This window comes from Meriones unguiculatus, chromosome 4 (genome assembly GCF_030254825.1).
Source record: "Meriones unguiculatus strain TT.TT164.6M chromosome 4, Bangor_MerUng_6.1, whole genome shotgun sequence".
Lineage (NCBI taxonomy): Eukaryota > Metazoa > Chordata > Mammalia > Rodentia > Muridae > Meriones > Meriones unguiculatus.
In genome coordinates, this window is record NC_083352.1 from 50,064,020 (window position 1) to 50,080,492 (window position 16,473).

At 43.1% G+C, this 16,473-nt stretch overlaps 1 long non-coding RNA gene across 7 annotated transcripts; it reads right to left on the minus strand.

The window, feature by feature from the left end:
• Positions 1–1,838: 1,838 nt before the first annotated feature.
• LOC132653633 (uncharacterized) lies at positions 1,839–16,445 on the minus strand. Of its 7 annotated transcripts, XR_009591391.1 has the most exons (7): positions 16,263–16,445; positions 16,017–16,155; positions 15,707–15,811; positions 8,505–10,067; positions 7,087–7,304; positions 5,005–5,076; positions 1,839–2,520 (listed from the first exon to the last, which is right to left on the minus strand). It is a non-coding gene; the product is annotated as an uncharacterized LOC132653633 (long non-coding RNA). The 7 variants fall into 7 exon arrangements; XR_009591385.1 differs by having other exon boundaries at positions 7,087–10,067; XR_009591386.1 differs by having other exon boundaries at positions 7,087–8,779; positions 16,263–16,443.
• Positions 16,446–16,473: the final 28 nt, after the last annotated feature.

The window sequence follows — 16,473 nt, forward strand, 5'->3', positions numbered from 1 at the left end:
TTTTAGGTTTGTCTGAGAGACCCTGACTGAAGCGGAAGTTTCGGTTTCTTTGAAGACTCAGTTTTGTCATGTGATGTTTTGATGCATGCTGGGCACATGATGTTTTGCTGAAGGTTGGCTTGTGAGAGAGCACATGATGTTTTTGCTGTGAGCTCTCTTGTGTGAGGGGAATGACTTTGGCCAGCTGAAAAGATCTGCTGGTGGACTCTAAGGAGAGGAGATATGTAGAGGCCCATGCACAGTGAGGCATCTCTTTTTGGATCGACACTGATCTCAGGGCAACATACTAAGTCTGTGGCGTTAGTTGACTTGTCCTCTGATTTGTGTTGCTGCTTGGTGTGGCCTTTGGACTGAACTGCTTATGTCCTCACAACGGAGTCTGGTAATTCCCTAAACACCCATGACCCTAATCAGCAGGAAGTAGATTAAAGAGATCTACAGCCCTTTTCCCTACTAATCTATCTAAGATCAGGGAGCTGAAAGGGAGGAAAAGGTGTTTAAGAACATTTATAGAGTAAGTTTGATGAAAAATCTAAGCCTACATCTGACTTAGAGAATAAGGTAAAAGAACAACTAAGGGAGTTGGGGATTTGGCTCAGTGGTAAAGCACTTGCCTAGCAAGCCCAAGGCCATGGGTTCGGTCCTCAGTTCTAGAAGAACTAAAAATTAAAAAACAAATTAAAAAAAAAAAGAAAGAAAGAACAACTAAGGATGATTCCTGCCAACACTGGGCCTCCACATGCAAGTCCATGACAACATTCATACAAAGAAATACATTCACATACATTTTCACACCACACAAATGAAGATGGGGGAAGGTAAGAACATTACGTAGAACCCTTAGTGCTTGACATTTTTTACTCAAATTCTCTAAAGAGCCATTCAGACTTAGCATGTATCAGTGATTTGTGACCTCTAACTGTTGAGCGATACTTCATGATTAATAGCATTGCTTAGTTGTTAGTAGCACGGCTGTTTATGCACTGAAGGGCATCTGAGTCATTTTCAGTTGTTGGCTATCAGGAATGAAACTGTTATAAACATTATGTGTGAACCTAAGTATTTATCTGGAATAACCACTCAGAAGCACAATGCTGAGTCATAGGATTCATGTTTAATTTGTGTGTGTGTGCATGTATATGTTTGTGTGTGTGTGTGTGTGTGTGTGTGTGTGTTAAAAAACCACCAAACTAAACTGTCTTCCAGAAGTATCAGAGCTTAAATCCCCACTTGCATTGTATGAGCAATTCAGGTTCTTTTCCTATTTACTAGTATTCTATTTTGTTGTGGTTAACTTTTAGCTAAATCCAGAGATCAAATTCAGGGCAAACACTTGCAAGAAGAGTTTAATATTCAATTTGTGGTGTTATGTTAACACTACTTAGACATGCATTTTTAATGTCAGACCCCTTTATTTTAAATTACACAAGCTAATAATAATGTATTTGGTCAAGTTACTTAACGTCTCTGAAGCTCAATTTTCTTGCATGTGAAAACTGCTCCTGCATGTCAAGCACTACATATATTAAAAGGACAATGCATGTACAGACTTTGGGATGCAATATATGCTTAATAAGCATGAACCCCCAACCCCTTACACTGTTCGATTGTGTGTGGTTTTGGCTTTGCTCGAGGGACTGAACCCAGGGTCTCATGCATGCTAGACAAGGCCTATACCATTGACCTAATAGCCATGTATTTGAGCATCGTGTTTTCTTTTCATTCCTCCCCTGCATCTCTAGGACTCCCCACTTCTTCACAACTTTGTTGCTATTTCTCCTTTCAGCTCAGCTGTTATTTTAACAACTGTTATTTTTAAAAGGCAAAGCAGCATGAAATTATTTTCAATTTTATTATTAATTTATTTACTTTACATCCCAAGGATGTCCCTCCCTGCTCTCCTCCAAGTCCTCCCTTCCCCTTCTTCTCTCTTCCCCTCTCCCTTTTGCCCCAAAAGACGGAAACCACCTTCCCCTTTATCAACCCTCCCCAGCACATCAAGTCACATCAGGACTGAGCATATCCTCATCCCTTGAGGCCAGGCAAGGCAGCCCTGCCAAGGGGAAGTGATCCAAAGCAGGATATAGAGTCCATGTTAGAAACAGCCCCCTCCTCCACTCGCCAGGTGTCCCATTTGAAGACCAAGCTGCCCACACATAGTCCACGTATGTGCAGGTGGTCTAGGTCCAGACCATGCATGTTCCTTGGTTGATGTCTTAGTCTCTGTAAGCCCCCATGGGACTGGGTTAGTTATCTCTATTGGTCTTCTTGTGAGGTTTCTGTCACCTCCAGGTCCTTCCATCTTTCCTCCAACACTTGCACAGGACCCCCGAAGCTCAGCCCGCACTTGGCTGCAAGTCCCAGCATCTGCCTCAATCAGCTGCTGGCTGGAACCTCCCTGCTGTTAAACTCCACTTTTCTACTTACCAGCTGTATGGACTCAGATGACTGCTTGACATCTCAATCTACACCAACAATGGCTCGTCGCCAACTTTGTCTTTAGAATAACTAAGATCAGACCTGCCATAGAGAGCAAGAGATGAAGAGTTCAAATAAGAAAATATGTGAATAATTTGCAAGCAGTAAAGAATGATAACACCATGTGGGAACAGAATAAGGCAAGATACTGAAATTATGTCCAGCCTACCTGAAAGTCTTGTTCATTTTGCCAAAGGACTTCAAGATAGAGAAATGGCAGGAAATAGAATGATTTCTGAGTCTAGCATAGTGGTGCCCAAAGCATGCAATGCCAGAACTGTATTAGAAATTCCCCTTGCATTTGCTTTACTATCAAAAAACAATCTCAAGTTGTACTCTAACATTAAATATAGCCACTAACATCTTCAGTTGGTCCTAGGTCAGCTCTGGACACATAAGGTCTCATCTGAAAATGGATGACTCCAATATCAGTTTCCAGTGGCCATCTCTTGGGTGCAGAGACTAGAGTGTATTACTGGCTGGCTGGCTCCATTGGGTAGCAGTAGATTATATAATCCAAACCTTCATCATGAATAAAGGGTGTAAAAAGATTCCTTCAGTGATCTTTCCACGTAAGACCATGCAAAGAATGTGGGCAAAAACCATGCACAAAAGAATGGCAGAAGAGACCCGGAATCTCCCCAGTTAAGAGCTTTTGCCAGCCACAAAACAAGGCAGAAACTCACCGTATCAATCCAACCATCAATCAGCCCAACCAAGTATTTTTAAACAGACAACACTGAAATTTACCCTAAATCCTTAAGCCTATTACCTGATTCTTCTTTATCTTACCCCCTTTTATTTTTTGCTTTGGTTTATTATGTATATTAATTATCAGCAAAAGAGCTTATATACTTATTTTTAAAATAAATAAACCTATTATTGTGGAGGTCTGAAATTAAAAGATAAGAGAACCATTGCCTGGGTTATTTTGTTTGCCTGATGTGGTGTTTTCCCCAGTTAGACCTTTGTGTTAGGCACCCACAGGTGTAAGTACACTAACACAGATAACACAAAGGTAGACTCCACAGGAATATCTGCCTACTTCTCTTTCTTCTCCACCTTGTTTCTTGGCCACTGGGCCACACTGTCACGTAGGCTGGGCTTGAACTCATGGCGGCCCTCTTGCCTCAACTTCACGAGTTGCTGGGGTAATAAGCTACGTTACACGTAGCTCCCATATCTTTCTTGGACTTCTGAAGGACACCAGAAGCTTTCTTTCATCTTTTTCGCGTAAGGTCTGGAAACCAATGCAGGCCCCTCAGGGAGAGCTGGTGAGGTTTGTGAGCTATCAACATCCTCATGACCAGCGCTTGTCAGGAAAATAGCTGTGGCATGCCGCTCATTGAAGAACCAGGCCAAAGAAAATGGCTGGTATTTATTAAGAACTTAGTGTACACCAGACCATCTACATAGAACCTTGTGTGAATATTCTTACTAATGTTCCTCACGTAACGACTGCAGTCCTTAATCCATCCTTTACAGATGTAATCACTGCAACAGAGAATGGCTACCTGATTTTTTTTTTTTGAGATCATATAGTTAATAGCTGTTGTCCAGGAACCCCTGGACCCTGCTCTTAATCAGAGGCTCTACTGATTGGATATCACTAAGATTTGTTTTTTAACAACAAAATGAACTTTTCAGTCTGGTTGCTGCCTAATTGTGATTTTTGTGCTTTCTTGGGATCAAAACGCTCATCAGAATACATCACTGACCTTGACCTAGATATCAAAAGTAAATTTCAATCATATTTTCTTATTCTCAAAAACAGATTTTGAAAAAATATGTCTCATCAGTTCTTGAAACAATTACTTTAAATCCCTAAATGGAACAAAAATAACAACACAAAAAAAGTGCAAACAGCTTCTTATTTCTTCCACAGTTTAAGTTGCTAACGTCTAGCATGATGAGAAAAAGATAGTGTGTGAAACAGTTATTTCCAAGGATCAGAGTTAGCAAGGAGAGGAGGGAAAAAAAAAAAAAAAAAACAGAAGAGCTGAGAAAATTTGTCAGTCGTTAATGCAGCTAAATTAATTAATGCCATGTGATATTAAGGTCTTTAAGCAGAGGAAAAACCCAGAAAATGACAGCATCCATCTCCTCATTTTGGAACTTTTTAATAAACTATCAGTAGAAGTATGGGGGGTAGAAAAAGAAATGAAAATGTCTGTAGAAAAGAGCTCCTGAGTGAAGGTTCTCTGACATGATTACACATTCTTAGCTGTGTAAATTTGAGGACTCAAATTTCTCTTCTGAGATGCCCCATTATAAATACCAAAGTCATGATTTTAAACGCAGTATAATTTACAAAGCCCAATCAACAGACTTAAATGTCACTTTGTTACTGTGGCTATTTTTAGCTTTGATAACCCCTCACATTCATCTTTGCAAGCAGCAAGTGGCTTTAGAAGTAACGCTAAATATCCCTGTATCTAAAAAGAGAAGAATTCAACAGCAAAACAAATAAGCAATTCAATGCCCCAAAATGATGCATACATTTTGTAATAAAGCAAAAATACCTACTTGATTAGATTCTGTAATTTGATTACTGACGTCATCTTTACTTGACTAACACAAGACACATAGAACCTAATGCTGTTTGGGAGGGAGAGTAGAAAGAATTATCAGAAACGTAAGAAGACAGCTTCCTCATTTATTTGTCCCATATTAATAACAGTTAAACTGCCTGCTCTCCTCCAGGGGGAAGAAAAGAGCTTTTTCACATTTTGCTCAGCAATTTGGGGTTTTTAGAAATCATCACACATATACATTTCTTAAGTCACTATTTTATGATACCAAATTTACCATGTTTGGGGCTACAAGGAATAGTGGTAACATATTTTAGTGATCTTAAATTTCAACATAATATTAAAATACACACCAAGACAGCATTTGCATATATAAAAGAATTTGCATATATTTCTTTGATTGTATTTCTTCATTCACCTTTAAAAAAAACAATTTAAAAAATTCACTGAATTGAAGAAAACAATAATCTTGGCTTTAGCTTCTCACCCTCCTGTTTATGGACAAAGACAGATCTTATCCAAACAAACTTCCCTTTTCATGCCTTACTTTTCAGAGTCCTTCCTGTCTTGTTTTATGCACCTCATTAAGCCATCACTTCAAAACTACAGTCGGAAAAACACTTGCTTGTTTTCTCTGATTTCACATTTAACAGATTTTTGTTGTTACTGCTTTTAGACGGATCACAAGCAGTCTCTTGGTGGGAAAACAACCATATTCTGGTAACTTCTACAGAGGGTGGACTGTCTGTCCAGTGTACTCACTGTCTGTCACTCAGAAGAAATAAAGACTCCTGTTACCTACAAAGGTATTAGGAAAGTGTTCCCAGATGAGAGCATTTACCCAATTCCAATTGTTTGAAAGTCTAAAATACTGAGGAAGATACCAAGAGCTACTGTGTAAAACAATGCAGTCCCTGTTCGGAGTGAAATCTTGGTGTTTGGAAATGTGAAATAGTTTTTAAAATAATAGCTGTGTATCCAAAAAGGAATTCCAAAGAAGCATTCTTATGCCAGGCACATGTTTTTAATTTTAATAGCATTGGCTTACCTAAGTAAGTATGTAGAGCCTAATGATTGTGCCTTACATGTTGATAGTTTTGAATATTATTTTTGTTTTAGTTTGCAAAAAGGTTACTGAATAATAATGTGGAAAATGCTGTATCTGTCAGTATCAAATCACTGTGGTTTTTTTTAATTGGAAAATACTGTAGTTTAAAAAAAAATTCTGTCGAGAAGTAATAATTGAAAACTGCCCTGATTTTAAAAGAAATGAGTATAGCCATATCCTTATAGGATAATGTCAAATAGAAAGTAATCACGTTCCCATGCAATCATGTTGGTTGGTCTTTATATAAGAATAATAATGCCTTACGGCTATTTTCATAGTCATTCACTTACCATGGGATTAACTTCAACATCTTCATAATTATCTGAGATCACCCAATTGAAAGTGGTGTGGTAAAAACATGTTAATGGTTACAACACTCTCACCATCCTAATACCAAACAGATTAACACACACAAAAGTAATAGTATAATTTGTGCATGGAATAATATGCCAGGCCAATTCTTATGGTAAAAAGAGAATTCTTATGAATTCTAACTACTGCTTCCTACTCCCTGGAATATGAAAGCGATCAGTTGCCCAGACAATGGTACAGGAAACATCCATGGCTTTGTGTGACTCTTCGGACTTTGACTATTGTCCTTCCCCTCTGTCACTGCTGAATTTATGAAGCCATCAATCCTGAGATTTGCTTTAGTAAAGACTGAGAGGATGCCACAGAACAGTGAGGATATGATCTAGCTGGGATTGTAAAACAAAAAGGAAAAAAATGTTTTTAATTGTGAAAAAAAAAAAAGATTGCTTCTTGGCCACAGTGGCTATGAGTTTAGCTTATGACGAACAAACAAAAACAGACTGCAACTTACACGTTTTTCAATAATATAGTTCATGTCAGTGTGGACTCCAGAGTCTCATAAAAATATTCCCTTCCTCAACCTCCCCTACTGCAAAAGACCCAGGAGAGGAAAACAGCCATCTGTTTGCAAAGTGATATGAAGTCATAACTACTCACGTCACACCCCTCTTTCTTGAATCCACTTGAAAAGTAAGCTTTGCATCCAAGACCTCACTGTTTGATAATCCTTGTTCCACGTGATAAAGATCTGGATGAAGCCTCGGATGCAGGTGTCTCCCCTTCAGAGATGGAAGTCAGCGTTGGTTAACAGTGCCTTCCAGGTCCAGCTCTTCTCGAAAGGAGGGAGCGGAGGGGCTTAAATCATGTTGTTTCCACTTATGCAGGGAGAATCCATAAAAAGAGATTTATTATTGTATTTTCTGTTTGAAATATAATATTTGCTTTTTTTTTTTTTTTACTCCAAAAGTGCTCCTCAGTATAGAGCAGAGTAAATATTACAATTTCGTTAAACAGCAGCCAAGAGTTAATTGTCTGTGAAATATAAGGCTTAGGAACTGACTTAACTGCTGTTCCGCTGACACAAGTGAGGCTCCCAGCGCGGGAAGGCCTCCCTCCTCCCCAGGGCGCTTAGAGGCTACCCCAGAAGGAAAGAAAATCGAGCTAGAAGCCCCCGACAGCAAGTGTGGAAAAGCCTGTCCTAGGAACTTGGGGTTTGGTTCTTGTAATAGATTTAAACTAACTCTGTACAAAAAGTCAAACAAGAACAAACAGCAATGGCAAATACAACAAATCATGCTAGCAGTTTAACAGTGAAGGAGCAGGGGGAAGTCCAGCAACCGCTGACACGCACTGAAAGAAAATGTTCAGAGGGCCGGAGAGAGGGGAAGAGACGCGGAGGGGCGGGAGCGTGGGGAGACAAGAAGGATGCTCAAGAAACAACGCTGGTGTCCACATGTGGAGTCTACATTTTATTACTGTTGCCTATACCTTGGTAGCTCAGCCAGGAGCCTGGAAAGCCGGTCTTTAACACTACTCTGCACGCCCTCTGCACAGGGGTCTGCTGGGCTAGGGCTCCGCCAGCCCCTAGCGACCGGGCCACCCCCGTCCTCCCGCCTCCCCACCCTCACCTTCACCCCCATCCCCCAACCGCGCCGCCCATCTCAGCAGTGGCCCGGCGGGTCGCTTCCTCCAGCCGCTCCCAGTGCAGAGGAGTCAGCGGGCGGCAGCAAATTTGCCCCGGTGGCACCACGGGCACAAGCCAAGCCCGTAATTGCAAAGCAAACAAGGCTGAAACGTTGGATTCGCCTCCGTCCTGACAAGATCTACGCTTTTGCCGCCAATTTGTTTGTGCAGCTCTATTTCAGGGCACTTGATTGAGGAAATGTTGAAAATAGCGGCGAGGGTTTGCCTTAATGAGTCCGGGGTTGCTGAGGGGAGCCGTGGCCTTCCTTCAGCACCCTGGGCTCCCAGGCGAGCAAGAGACGCGGCGCGGTTAACCCCTTCCTGCCCGCATCGGGCGAAAAGTGTCCGAAGGGGCGCTGGGGGAAGGAACCCGCGCGAAGTTCTCTCCTGACCTGAATGTGGTGGACTTGCCTTCTCCTGTCCGCCCCACAAAGGGGCATGCAGATAAAATGAGAATTTGGCCAGAAGGGAGGGGAGGAGACCCAGCACCTTTCCCGGGGCCTGGACCGCAGGAGGTCTGTGCGTCTTTAGCAGCTCCGTCACCCCCCTGCTCCACCGGTCTCTTTCCGCAGCGTTGGGGCCACTGGGGACTCGGCGGTCTCCCCTGAGACTGGGTCTTACGCTGCTTGCACGAGGCCAACGAGGCAGAGACCAACAAGGCACGATCCTACGGAAGACCAGAGTTAGGCCGCACGGGCAGGGTGCGCTGGGCCCGCTGACGCCCAAGGCTGCCAAGATGGGTCTTCAGGGCAGATAGGTCCGGAGCGAAATTTAAAATAAAAATAAATAAATATTAAAAAAAATGCTAAGAGGCAGGAGGAAAATACGTGAATAATTATTGAACGAAGCCTGCTATTCTGGCAACTCTCTTGAGGGCCCCTTGATCGTTTTTAATCTGGCTGACAAGCCCTAGACCTGATTTATTTCCACCACTGTTTCAATGGAGAGAGAAACCAAGGCACAGAAAACTGGCCATGGTGGTGGAGTGTTGAGGCAGCCCTGGCTACCTCTAACTCTTGAGTTTGGGGTGGTTGGGATGGATACCAGAGAAGCCAGGTCAGGGTTGGTCGTGCAGCATGAAAGCCAGTTTTAGATTTGGAAGACACTTCCCCAGTGCCCACAAGGCTTGGGATTGAAGGTCTGTTCCTTTTCAAATGACTTCCAAGTCGCTTACCAGCTCTAATGGCCTTCAAAATAAAATAAAACAACCTGATTGCAATTAGACGCACACACACATGCACACACACACACATTCACACCGAGTTTCTCTGAATCGTCTTCCCACCAGCTTTGAGAGCATCTTTTTGTGCAAAGCATTAGTTGTGTTCTTACAGGACACGCGGACTGACAGATCTGTGCCCAACGAACTACAAAAGTGCATCCATGCCCCTACCAAAAAGCTCAAACAATGAGAGGCTGGATATGGGCGCAGGAGGGTAAACGTAACCGGAAGTCCTCCTGTAAAGTAGAAAGACCTAGAGGTAACAGGGAAGTGTTCGCTAGCTTGGGGAGGTGGGCCTTTTGTCAAAGAGGTTGGCTAGACAAACATTTGGTGACAACGTGGGAGTCCGTTTGCCTCCAGCATCCGTGCCACCGCTCCCCTTCTGTCGTGGAAAATAGCAGTCTGATCTAGCCCTGAGCTAAAATTCCAACCAGGTTGAGCATTGAAAGCTCAAGGTTTGGAGGTGATACCTTTGTAGCCTTTGACCGGCTTTGGAACGTCCTTGCAAAGGGAAGCGTCAAGGGCAGAGACAGTAAAATGGCGCTAGGGGCGCTCTCGCCAGAGACTGACGGCAGGAGCCCTCCACCTCTGCTCTTTTACCTGGGGTCTAATCTGAGGTGTACCTTGGCCAACCGAGAGTTTCTTTCTGAAGTCACACACTTCTGCAGACAGAAAGAAAAGACCCCCTAGAGGTGAAGAGGGTGTACTTGCTCCAGCATGAACTGAGTGCCTTCTGCCAGAAAAAAAAAAAAAAAAAAAACATCAGTCACACGGATTTAGTGAAGTCTCCAATGTATTCGGAATGGAATTCTGCTTTTCCTGTATGCAAACAATTGCTTCCTTTGAAGTTGGATGCTTTGCAAGAAAAATGCAGCTCCACTTTTTATTCCTCGAGTCTGGGGCCTGTGTTGATTTAAATGAGCACTCTCACACAAATATTAAAAAGAAAACCATTCTCTTTTAGAAAATAGAACAAAGTAGCGCGTCCCCAATCAGAGTGCAGATACATAATCTTTAACAACAAATTTGCCTCCTGGTGCTGCGCATTTCCAGCAAGCATCCTGCCTTCTCTGTTTATATTATAACTTTGCTGCCTGCAATTATTTTTATTTTAATTTTCTGTCACTTTAACAGAAACCAGATCCTTTTCTTTTAATGTTTTGTACACAACATGTTCATTCTGATAAGATGTTCTTTTCTATCCTCTTTTAGCTTGCTTTCCTTGTTTAGAGTTCTGTATCACAAGTTTCTAATATTTCTTTCTCTTTTTCTTAAGAATTTGTCCCTGTCTTGCTTTATTTGTTTGTGTGAAATTTAGTTTGAAAGGAGATCAGAGAGAGCAGGAGGGGTTTGTAATAAGAGAATGACCGAATGACCCAAAGGCTGATTATCTATCATTAACTGGAGACTCGGTGTACCCAAATTACCAGGAAGACCTCAGTCTGCCGGATCCTTACCCGGCCAGAAAGGCAATCGTGGAATGCACACGCTGAAAAAGACTCATGACATTGCAAGTGAGGACACTACTTGAACATATTTTCTTAAAGGAATTCTTCAAAACTGGGCTTCAGTTAAAGGAAATAAATTACTAGATTGCAATAGGTTATGTACAGGTAAAAATCTGTACTCAAATGCTAACTTTACTTTTTTTTTTTTTTGCAACTAACTGTCTCGTATTGTTTCATTAGAACCAAAATTGCAGTTAATTGTCTAAACTCCAGAGAATATTGAGAAATCAAGACAAGCTGCTTTTGATCTGCTAAACCCAGGGCTTGTAAAAATCGAAGTTTGCCATTAATATTGACAATAAAAGTGTTTCTTTTTGTTAACCTGAAACCTAACCTATCCTGCCTGGCTCAAGTCCCTTTCTCTAAGCATAGACTGTAGAAGAAGGCAGGAAAAGCTTGGAGGGGACTGTCAGAGCTGAAGAAATCCGTCTATGGGGTGCTGCACATGAAGCCACAGTGCTGAGTCTTCCCAGGAGTGCCCCCAACGTGGCAGTTAGGACTGGGAAGGAAAGCTACTCGGGTCCCAAGGAAAGCGCTCAGTCCCACGAAGCTCCACACGTGAAGGAGCCATCTCATTCCTATTTTATTCTGACTGGATGTCACGCTAGCTTCAGTTCATTGCTGCCTACTTCCAAAGAGTGTGACTGCAAAGTCACAGTCACGTTCTCATCTGAATTCTGAATGATTTCTTTACAGCTCAGAAGAAAATAATTCTTCAGCTCTCATTTTTTCATTTTATTATTGCATTGTTTTTATTGTTTTTGTTTGTTTGTTTATTCTTAAGTGCTGGCAGTGAAAGCCAGGGCCTACCTCTCAAAAATACATGCAGATCCGAAATATTTCTATGTGTATGCAGTTCTTTGTGTATGTTTTATAAATCCTGAGGAATGTTTTGTCTTATGACACTTTTATTCTCAACCCTTTAGTACACTGCAAAGTGGCAAAGATCAGATTTATCATAGTTCTTGAGACTACAATAATAACATCTAATGTGAGTATATCTAATACTACCTATCACAATGCCAGCTCACAGCTCATTTTATGTTGCCTTTAGTCTAAATGAGTATTTTTCATTTACAGATACCTGTCACAGTATCAAATCCTTCCTCAATGAGAACTCTCCATTGCAGCAACATATCTTCCTGCTGATACACCACTGTAGTCATGGGTCATTGAAGAAAATGGAAGAACTTCTGCCGGTCGCAATGGGTAGTAGGATTTTCCATAAAGAATATAAGGATAATCTGATGCCTCTGTTGCCTCATTCTTACACAAGTCTCAAGTGACAGGGGTAAATAAAATACAAATCCCAACACTTCTCCAGGGTAGATTACGGGGGAAGAGAAGGAAGAAGAAGGAGAAGAAAACTGAGGGGGGAGATGTACAGGCCCTTAGCAAGCCCTGACTTCACTGTTTCTCAGGAGCAAAAGGACTTGAAGGGTTCTTTTTTTTTTAATCACCTTCTCCACAGTCACCCCTCCCTTTGAACCAGCCCCTCCCTCCTCTGTCTGCACAGATCTGTTTTGAATGGAGAACTGGGAGGACAGGGGGTCTGCTTTTCAAATGCCTCACCCTTCCCAAAAATCCAAAGGAGGAGAAAACCTCTAAAGAAAAGAAAACCACATAAGAGTCAAGGGAACCTTCTCCTGCTCTTCATTTTTGAATTAGACATAAAAGTTGAGTCCATCGAATTCCCTAACTTGTGGATGGCTACTTCGTAACTTCCTTGCCATGCCTGTACACAAATACCCCAAGAGAAAAGAAAAAAATAAAAATAAAAGCGTATCAGTCGAAGAGTTTTGTTGCCAGTCAGCCCATAGGCCTTGTTCTGCATGCCCTAAAAAAAAATAAAAATAAAAATAAAAATAAAAATAAAAATAAAAATAAAAAAATAAGTGGCTAACAAACAATGTGACACAGTGCGCCCTCCCCCAGAGCTGTAGGGCAACTAGAGCATGACAGAAACAGTGTTTTTGGAGAAGATCAGGCTGAGGTTACATCTTTGATAACAGATCTACTTTCCTGACACCTTCTGGATTTGGTATTCCTGAGGGGTTCTTAGCATGTTCTGGAGTTCACCTCATTACAGATATTTATAGGAATGTTCAATATCATTTCTACTACTTTGGTTAATAAAGGAAGGTAGGAAAGGACTGGAAAGATGATGAAGGGAATTGAGCCATAATTCCTGTAAATATAAAATGTGTGTTTATGGCCTTCTGGCCTGGTTCTTTTCAGATCCAGTTTATTTTGAGTACTCCTGAGCAAAACACAAGATACAAAATTGCCCTAGCCTTTGAAATAATAAATACCTCAAAAAGGTCCGTATTTCCCCTGAAAAGAGACTGAAGTTTAAAAAAATATTTAGTTTAGACAGAGCTTAAAAGTAATATCTCACAGGGGCAAAAAATGTTTGCAAGGGGGTCCCCAGCCTTTTTCTGGCTCTTTGAATCTTTTCCAGAGAAAGAAAGTGGTAGTGAAAGGAAAGGGACAAGTGACATGGGCACAAAGTAAATGTTTGTAACCAGCCTTGTTTGGCTGAATGAGGGTGTAACATGCAGTCCTATAGAGCCTGCATAGAGTCTCCAACACCACCCTGAACCTGGGCTGCCTTCCTGCGATTCTCTGCAGACTCAGGACCACTCCATGTTCAGCGTCCCAGGAAAGAGAGGGTTATCTATGGGATTCTTCCCCGGGGACCCAGAATGGCCCACCACCGGCATCATCACAGATCACAGATCCTTGGCCTCTGGGAAGTCTTCACGTGGATCCTTAAGGAGCAGTTCACCAAAGGCCTCCCTAGTACAGCCCAGGAGCGGGGGGGGGGGGGGGAGCAGGCTGACATCTACGTTAGAAACTGTACACCTGCCTTCTTCTCTCACCTTCTCCCCATCACCAGTGTCAGCTTCCCCATCACACCACCCTGTTAGTTCTCTCACGACCACCGCTGGGGGGGGAGGCCACCTAAACTGGGGAACAAACTTAAAATAGCATCTTAGCTTCATAGTGTTCCAAAGCTGCAAGCTAACCCAGCATTCCAAAATTCCCTCAGTAAAATGTGTCGAAAGATACTAAAAAGAAAAAAGTGAACAAATGCAGTAAAGATACAGTTAGAGGCGGCCAGCTACTACACAGGAGATACCTACCACTAAAACTTATCCACTCTTTCCAACTACCTACCGACTGCCTTTCTATGGCTCTAGTCCTTGGATTTGGGTTTCTAAGATACACGAAGCTTTAGAGCCCTGGATTGTAGTAATTAACTGATAATGGTGCTGACAGTGAGGACTGATGGTCAGATTAGCATCTTTTACGGCAGCTTTTCTGACCCATGTCGTCCGTTTCTTTTACCACTTGTGAGGATGCTATCTGGAGCCATGAATGCATACCCCTGTTTTGTGGTGGTGGTGGTGGCGGTGGAGGTGGTGGTTTCAGTTTTAAAAGCATGAGGGAGGAAAAGGGCTAAAAGTGGCAAGTTCTGATCCCTAAATCCTAAGGCTGCTGGTGAACAGAGAGCTTCTCCATACCCAGGGCTGTCTTTCTTTGGATTCTTCTATCTTCCAACCCCCTAAAAAGTCTATTTTCTAAGGCAGCCAAGAAACTATCTTTCCTAATTTTTTTTTTATCTGTAGCTGGCCACAGTGCAGTCATCTGACTTAGTCTACCTATTACCAAGGCCTAACTGTCCTTATAAACAGACTTTTAAAAATGTATCAAATGTCAGAGGATTGAACTACCAGTATTTACTGATTCAGCTATGCCTCCTGGTGAAAATGTAAACAGAACGCTCCACCACACTACCTTTATTCTTCCCTAGAAGAAGCGGTTCCTTAAAAGACCCTCCTTGCACCCCAAACTGCGGACCCACCCTAGCTGGTAAGCAGAGCTATATGTAGGTTATTTTGCTCTGCCACCAAACGTAAACCTCCAGGCTAGCCACCAAGACTGGCTCCAGCTACTCCCCACCCTGGGTTCGCTCTCTGTATTTTAGGGCCCGCAGCTTGTTGAGACTAGAGAGGGAAATTGCAGGCAGAAGATAGGCCACATCTTTGAGCTTCACCCTTCTCCCACCACCTAGCTCCATAATTCTATTTTTAAAAAAACAAAATTAAATAAACTCTTAGTGAGACTTCCTCAGGACAGTAGCCAGCTAGGTCTCAGCCAGCCCGGAGACCGTGGGAGCAAACACTTGGGTACCCTCCATTTACTGCTCATCTGGCCGTCCAGACAGAACCATAGTCAGCCAGACTGGGGGGGGGGGGGGGCACGGAAAGGACTGCCCGTGCTGGGGTTCTCTTTGCTGTTTTGGACCAGACTGCTCCTGCCTCCAAAGAGCGATGTCCACGGTGGAGTCACGGGTGTCCCCTCCGCTTGCCTCTTCAGGTCCAAGGCTGGCCCTCAAAGATTTGATCAAACTTACAGCCTACAGGGGGCTGGAGGGTCTTCTGCTGACACCATCATCGTGTGGGTGAGCAGAAGGAATTCTCACACACTCTTTGCCTCTCCTGGCGGCTGCGGCCCAGGCTGGAGGGTGATTTTAGACCCCTTCCACCAACCGCCCCCACCCGCGCTGCTTGGGGTCTCCCTGGGTGCCCCGAGGTCCGCTGACTTACAAGTGGAGATCCATTTTCCGTTCTAATGCCTTCAAGATCGCCAAGGCGAGCAGTCTAAACATCCAAGAGCCGTCCTCCCTGCCTGCCTCTTAAAGGGCGGTTTAATGGCTCCCCTCCGATAACTAAACCTGCTTTCCACAGATGCCCGCTTTTATGGGGGAGGCAGGAATGCAGAGATGTATTTATATGTTTGTTCATAAAAACTAGAAAATAAGCTCCGAACACGCTGTAAAAACTATTCAGTTACTTACCAAACAGGCTAGTTAAACCAGCGGAACACGGGTACTCGCCACACCACAGGTTCGAGAAATCGGGGTGCCCCGCTTCGAAAACCTTCAAGATCTCCGTTCGGGTTGCTGCGCCAGAAGAATATGCAAATGAGTAAGTGTACAAACCGAGGGTCTCACCCACCCTCTGCAAGTGGTCACTCACTCTAACCCGAGTCACCCAATTCAGTTCCTAAGCAAAAGGGGCCACTGAAACTTTTCCAACGTGTGCGGGGTCAAAGAAGCCTTGGAGTACCGGCCCAATCAGAGAGACCAGGCTCGCTCCCAACCGCACCTTAATGGGGGAGCCACACCGCCACCTCCAGACTCTGGTCGCCGCCGCCACCAGCACCCCTTTCCTCCCCTATCCCCGGACCAGCACAAAAGGCAGGAAGCTGCCTGCTCCGTGTTCTGCCTCAGTTACCTACAAAACACTTGGAAAAAAAAAAAAAAAAAAAAAAAAAAAACAGTATTATCCGCGTCCCTTTCCCCTCTTCACCCCATCCTTGTAACCAGAAAAGAAAGTGAAATAATACTGTACCTGCTCTGAGAGTCTTCTGTATGGGGGGTGGGGGGAGTAAATATTTTAATAGTGAAACATCTGTTAAACACTTGTATTGACCTATGGCTGATAAAAAGTTTTTTTTAACCCTGCCCCCCCCTTGTTTTAATTATCTTATGGTTATGAGTGGACAGCCAATCCTCGAAGAGGACCTCCGCAATTAGCAACGCGAACATCAAAAAGTTTTATT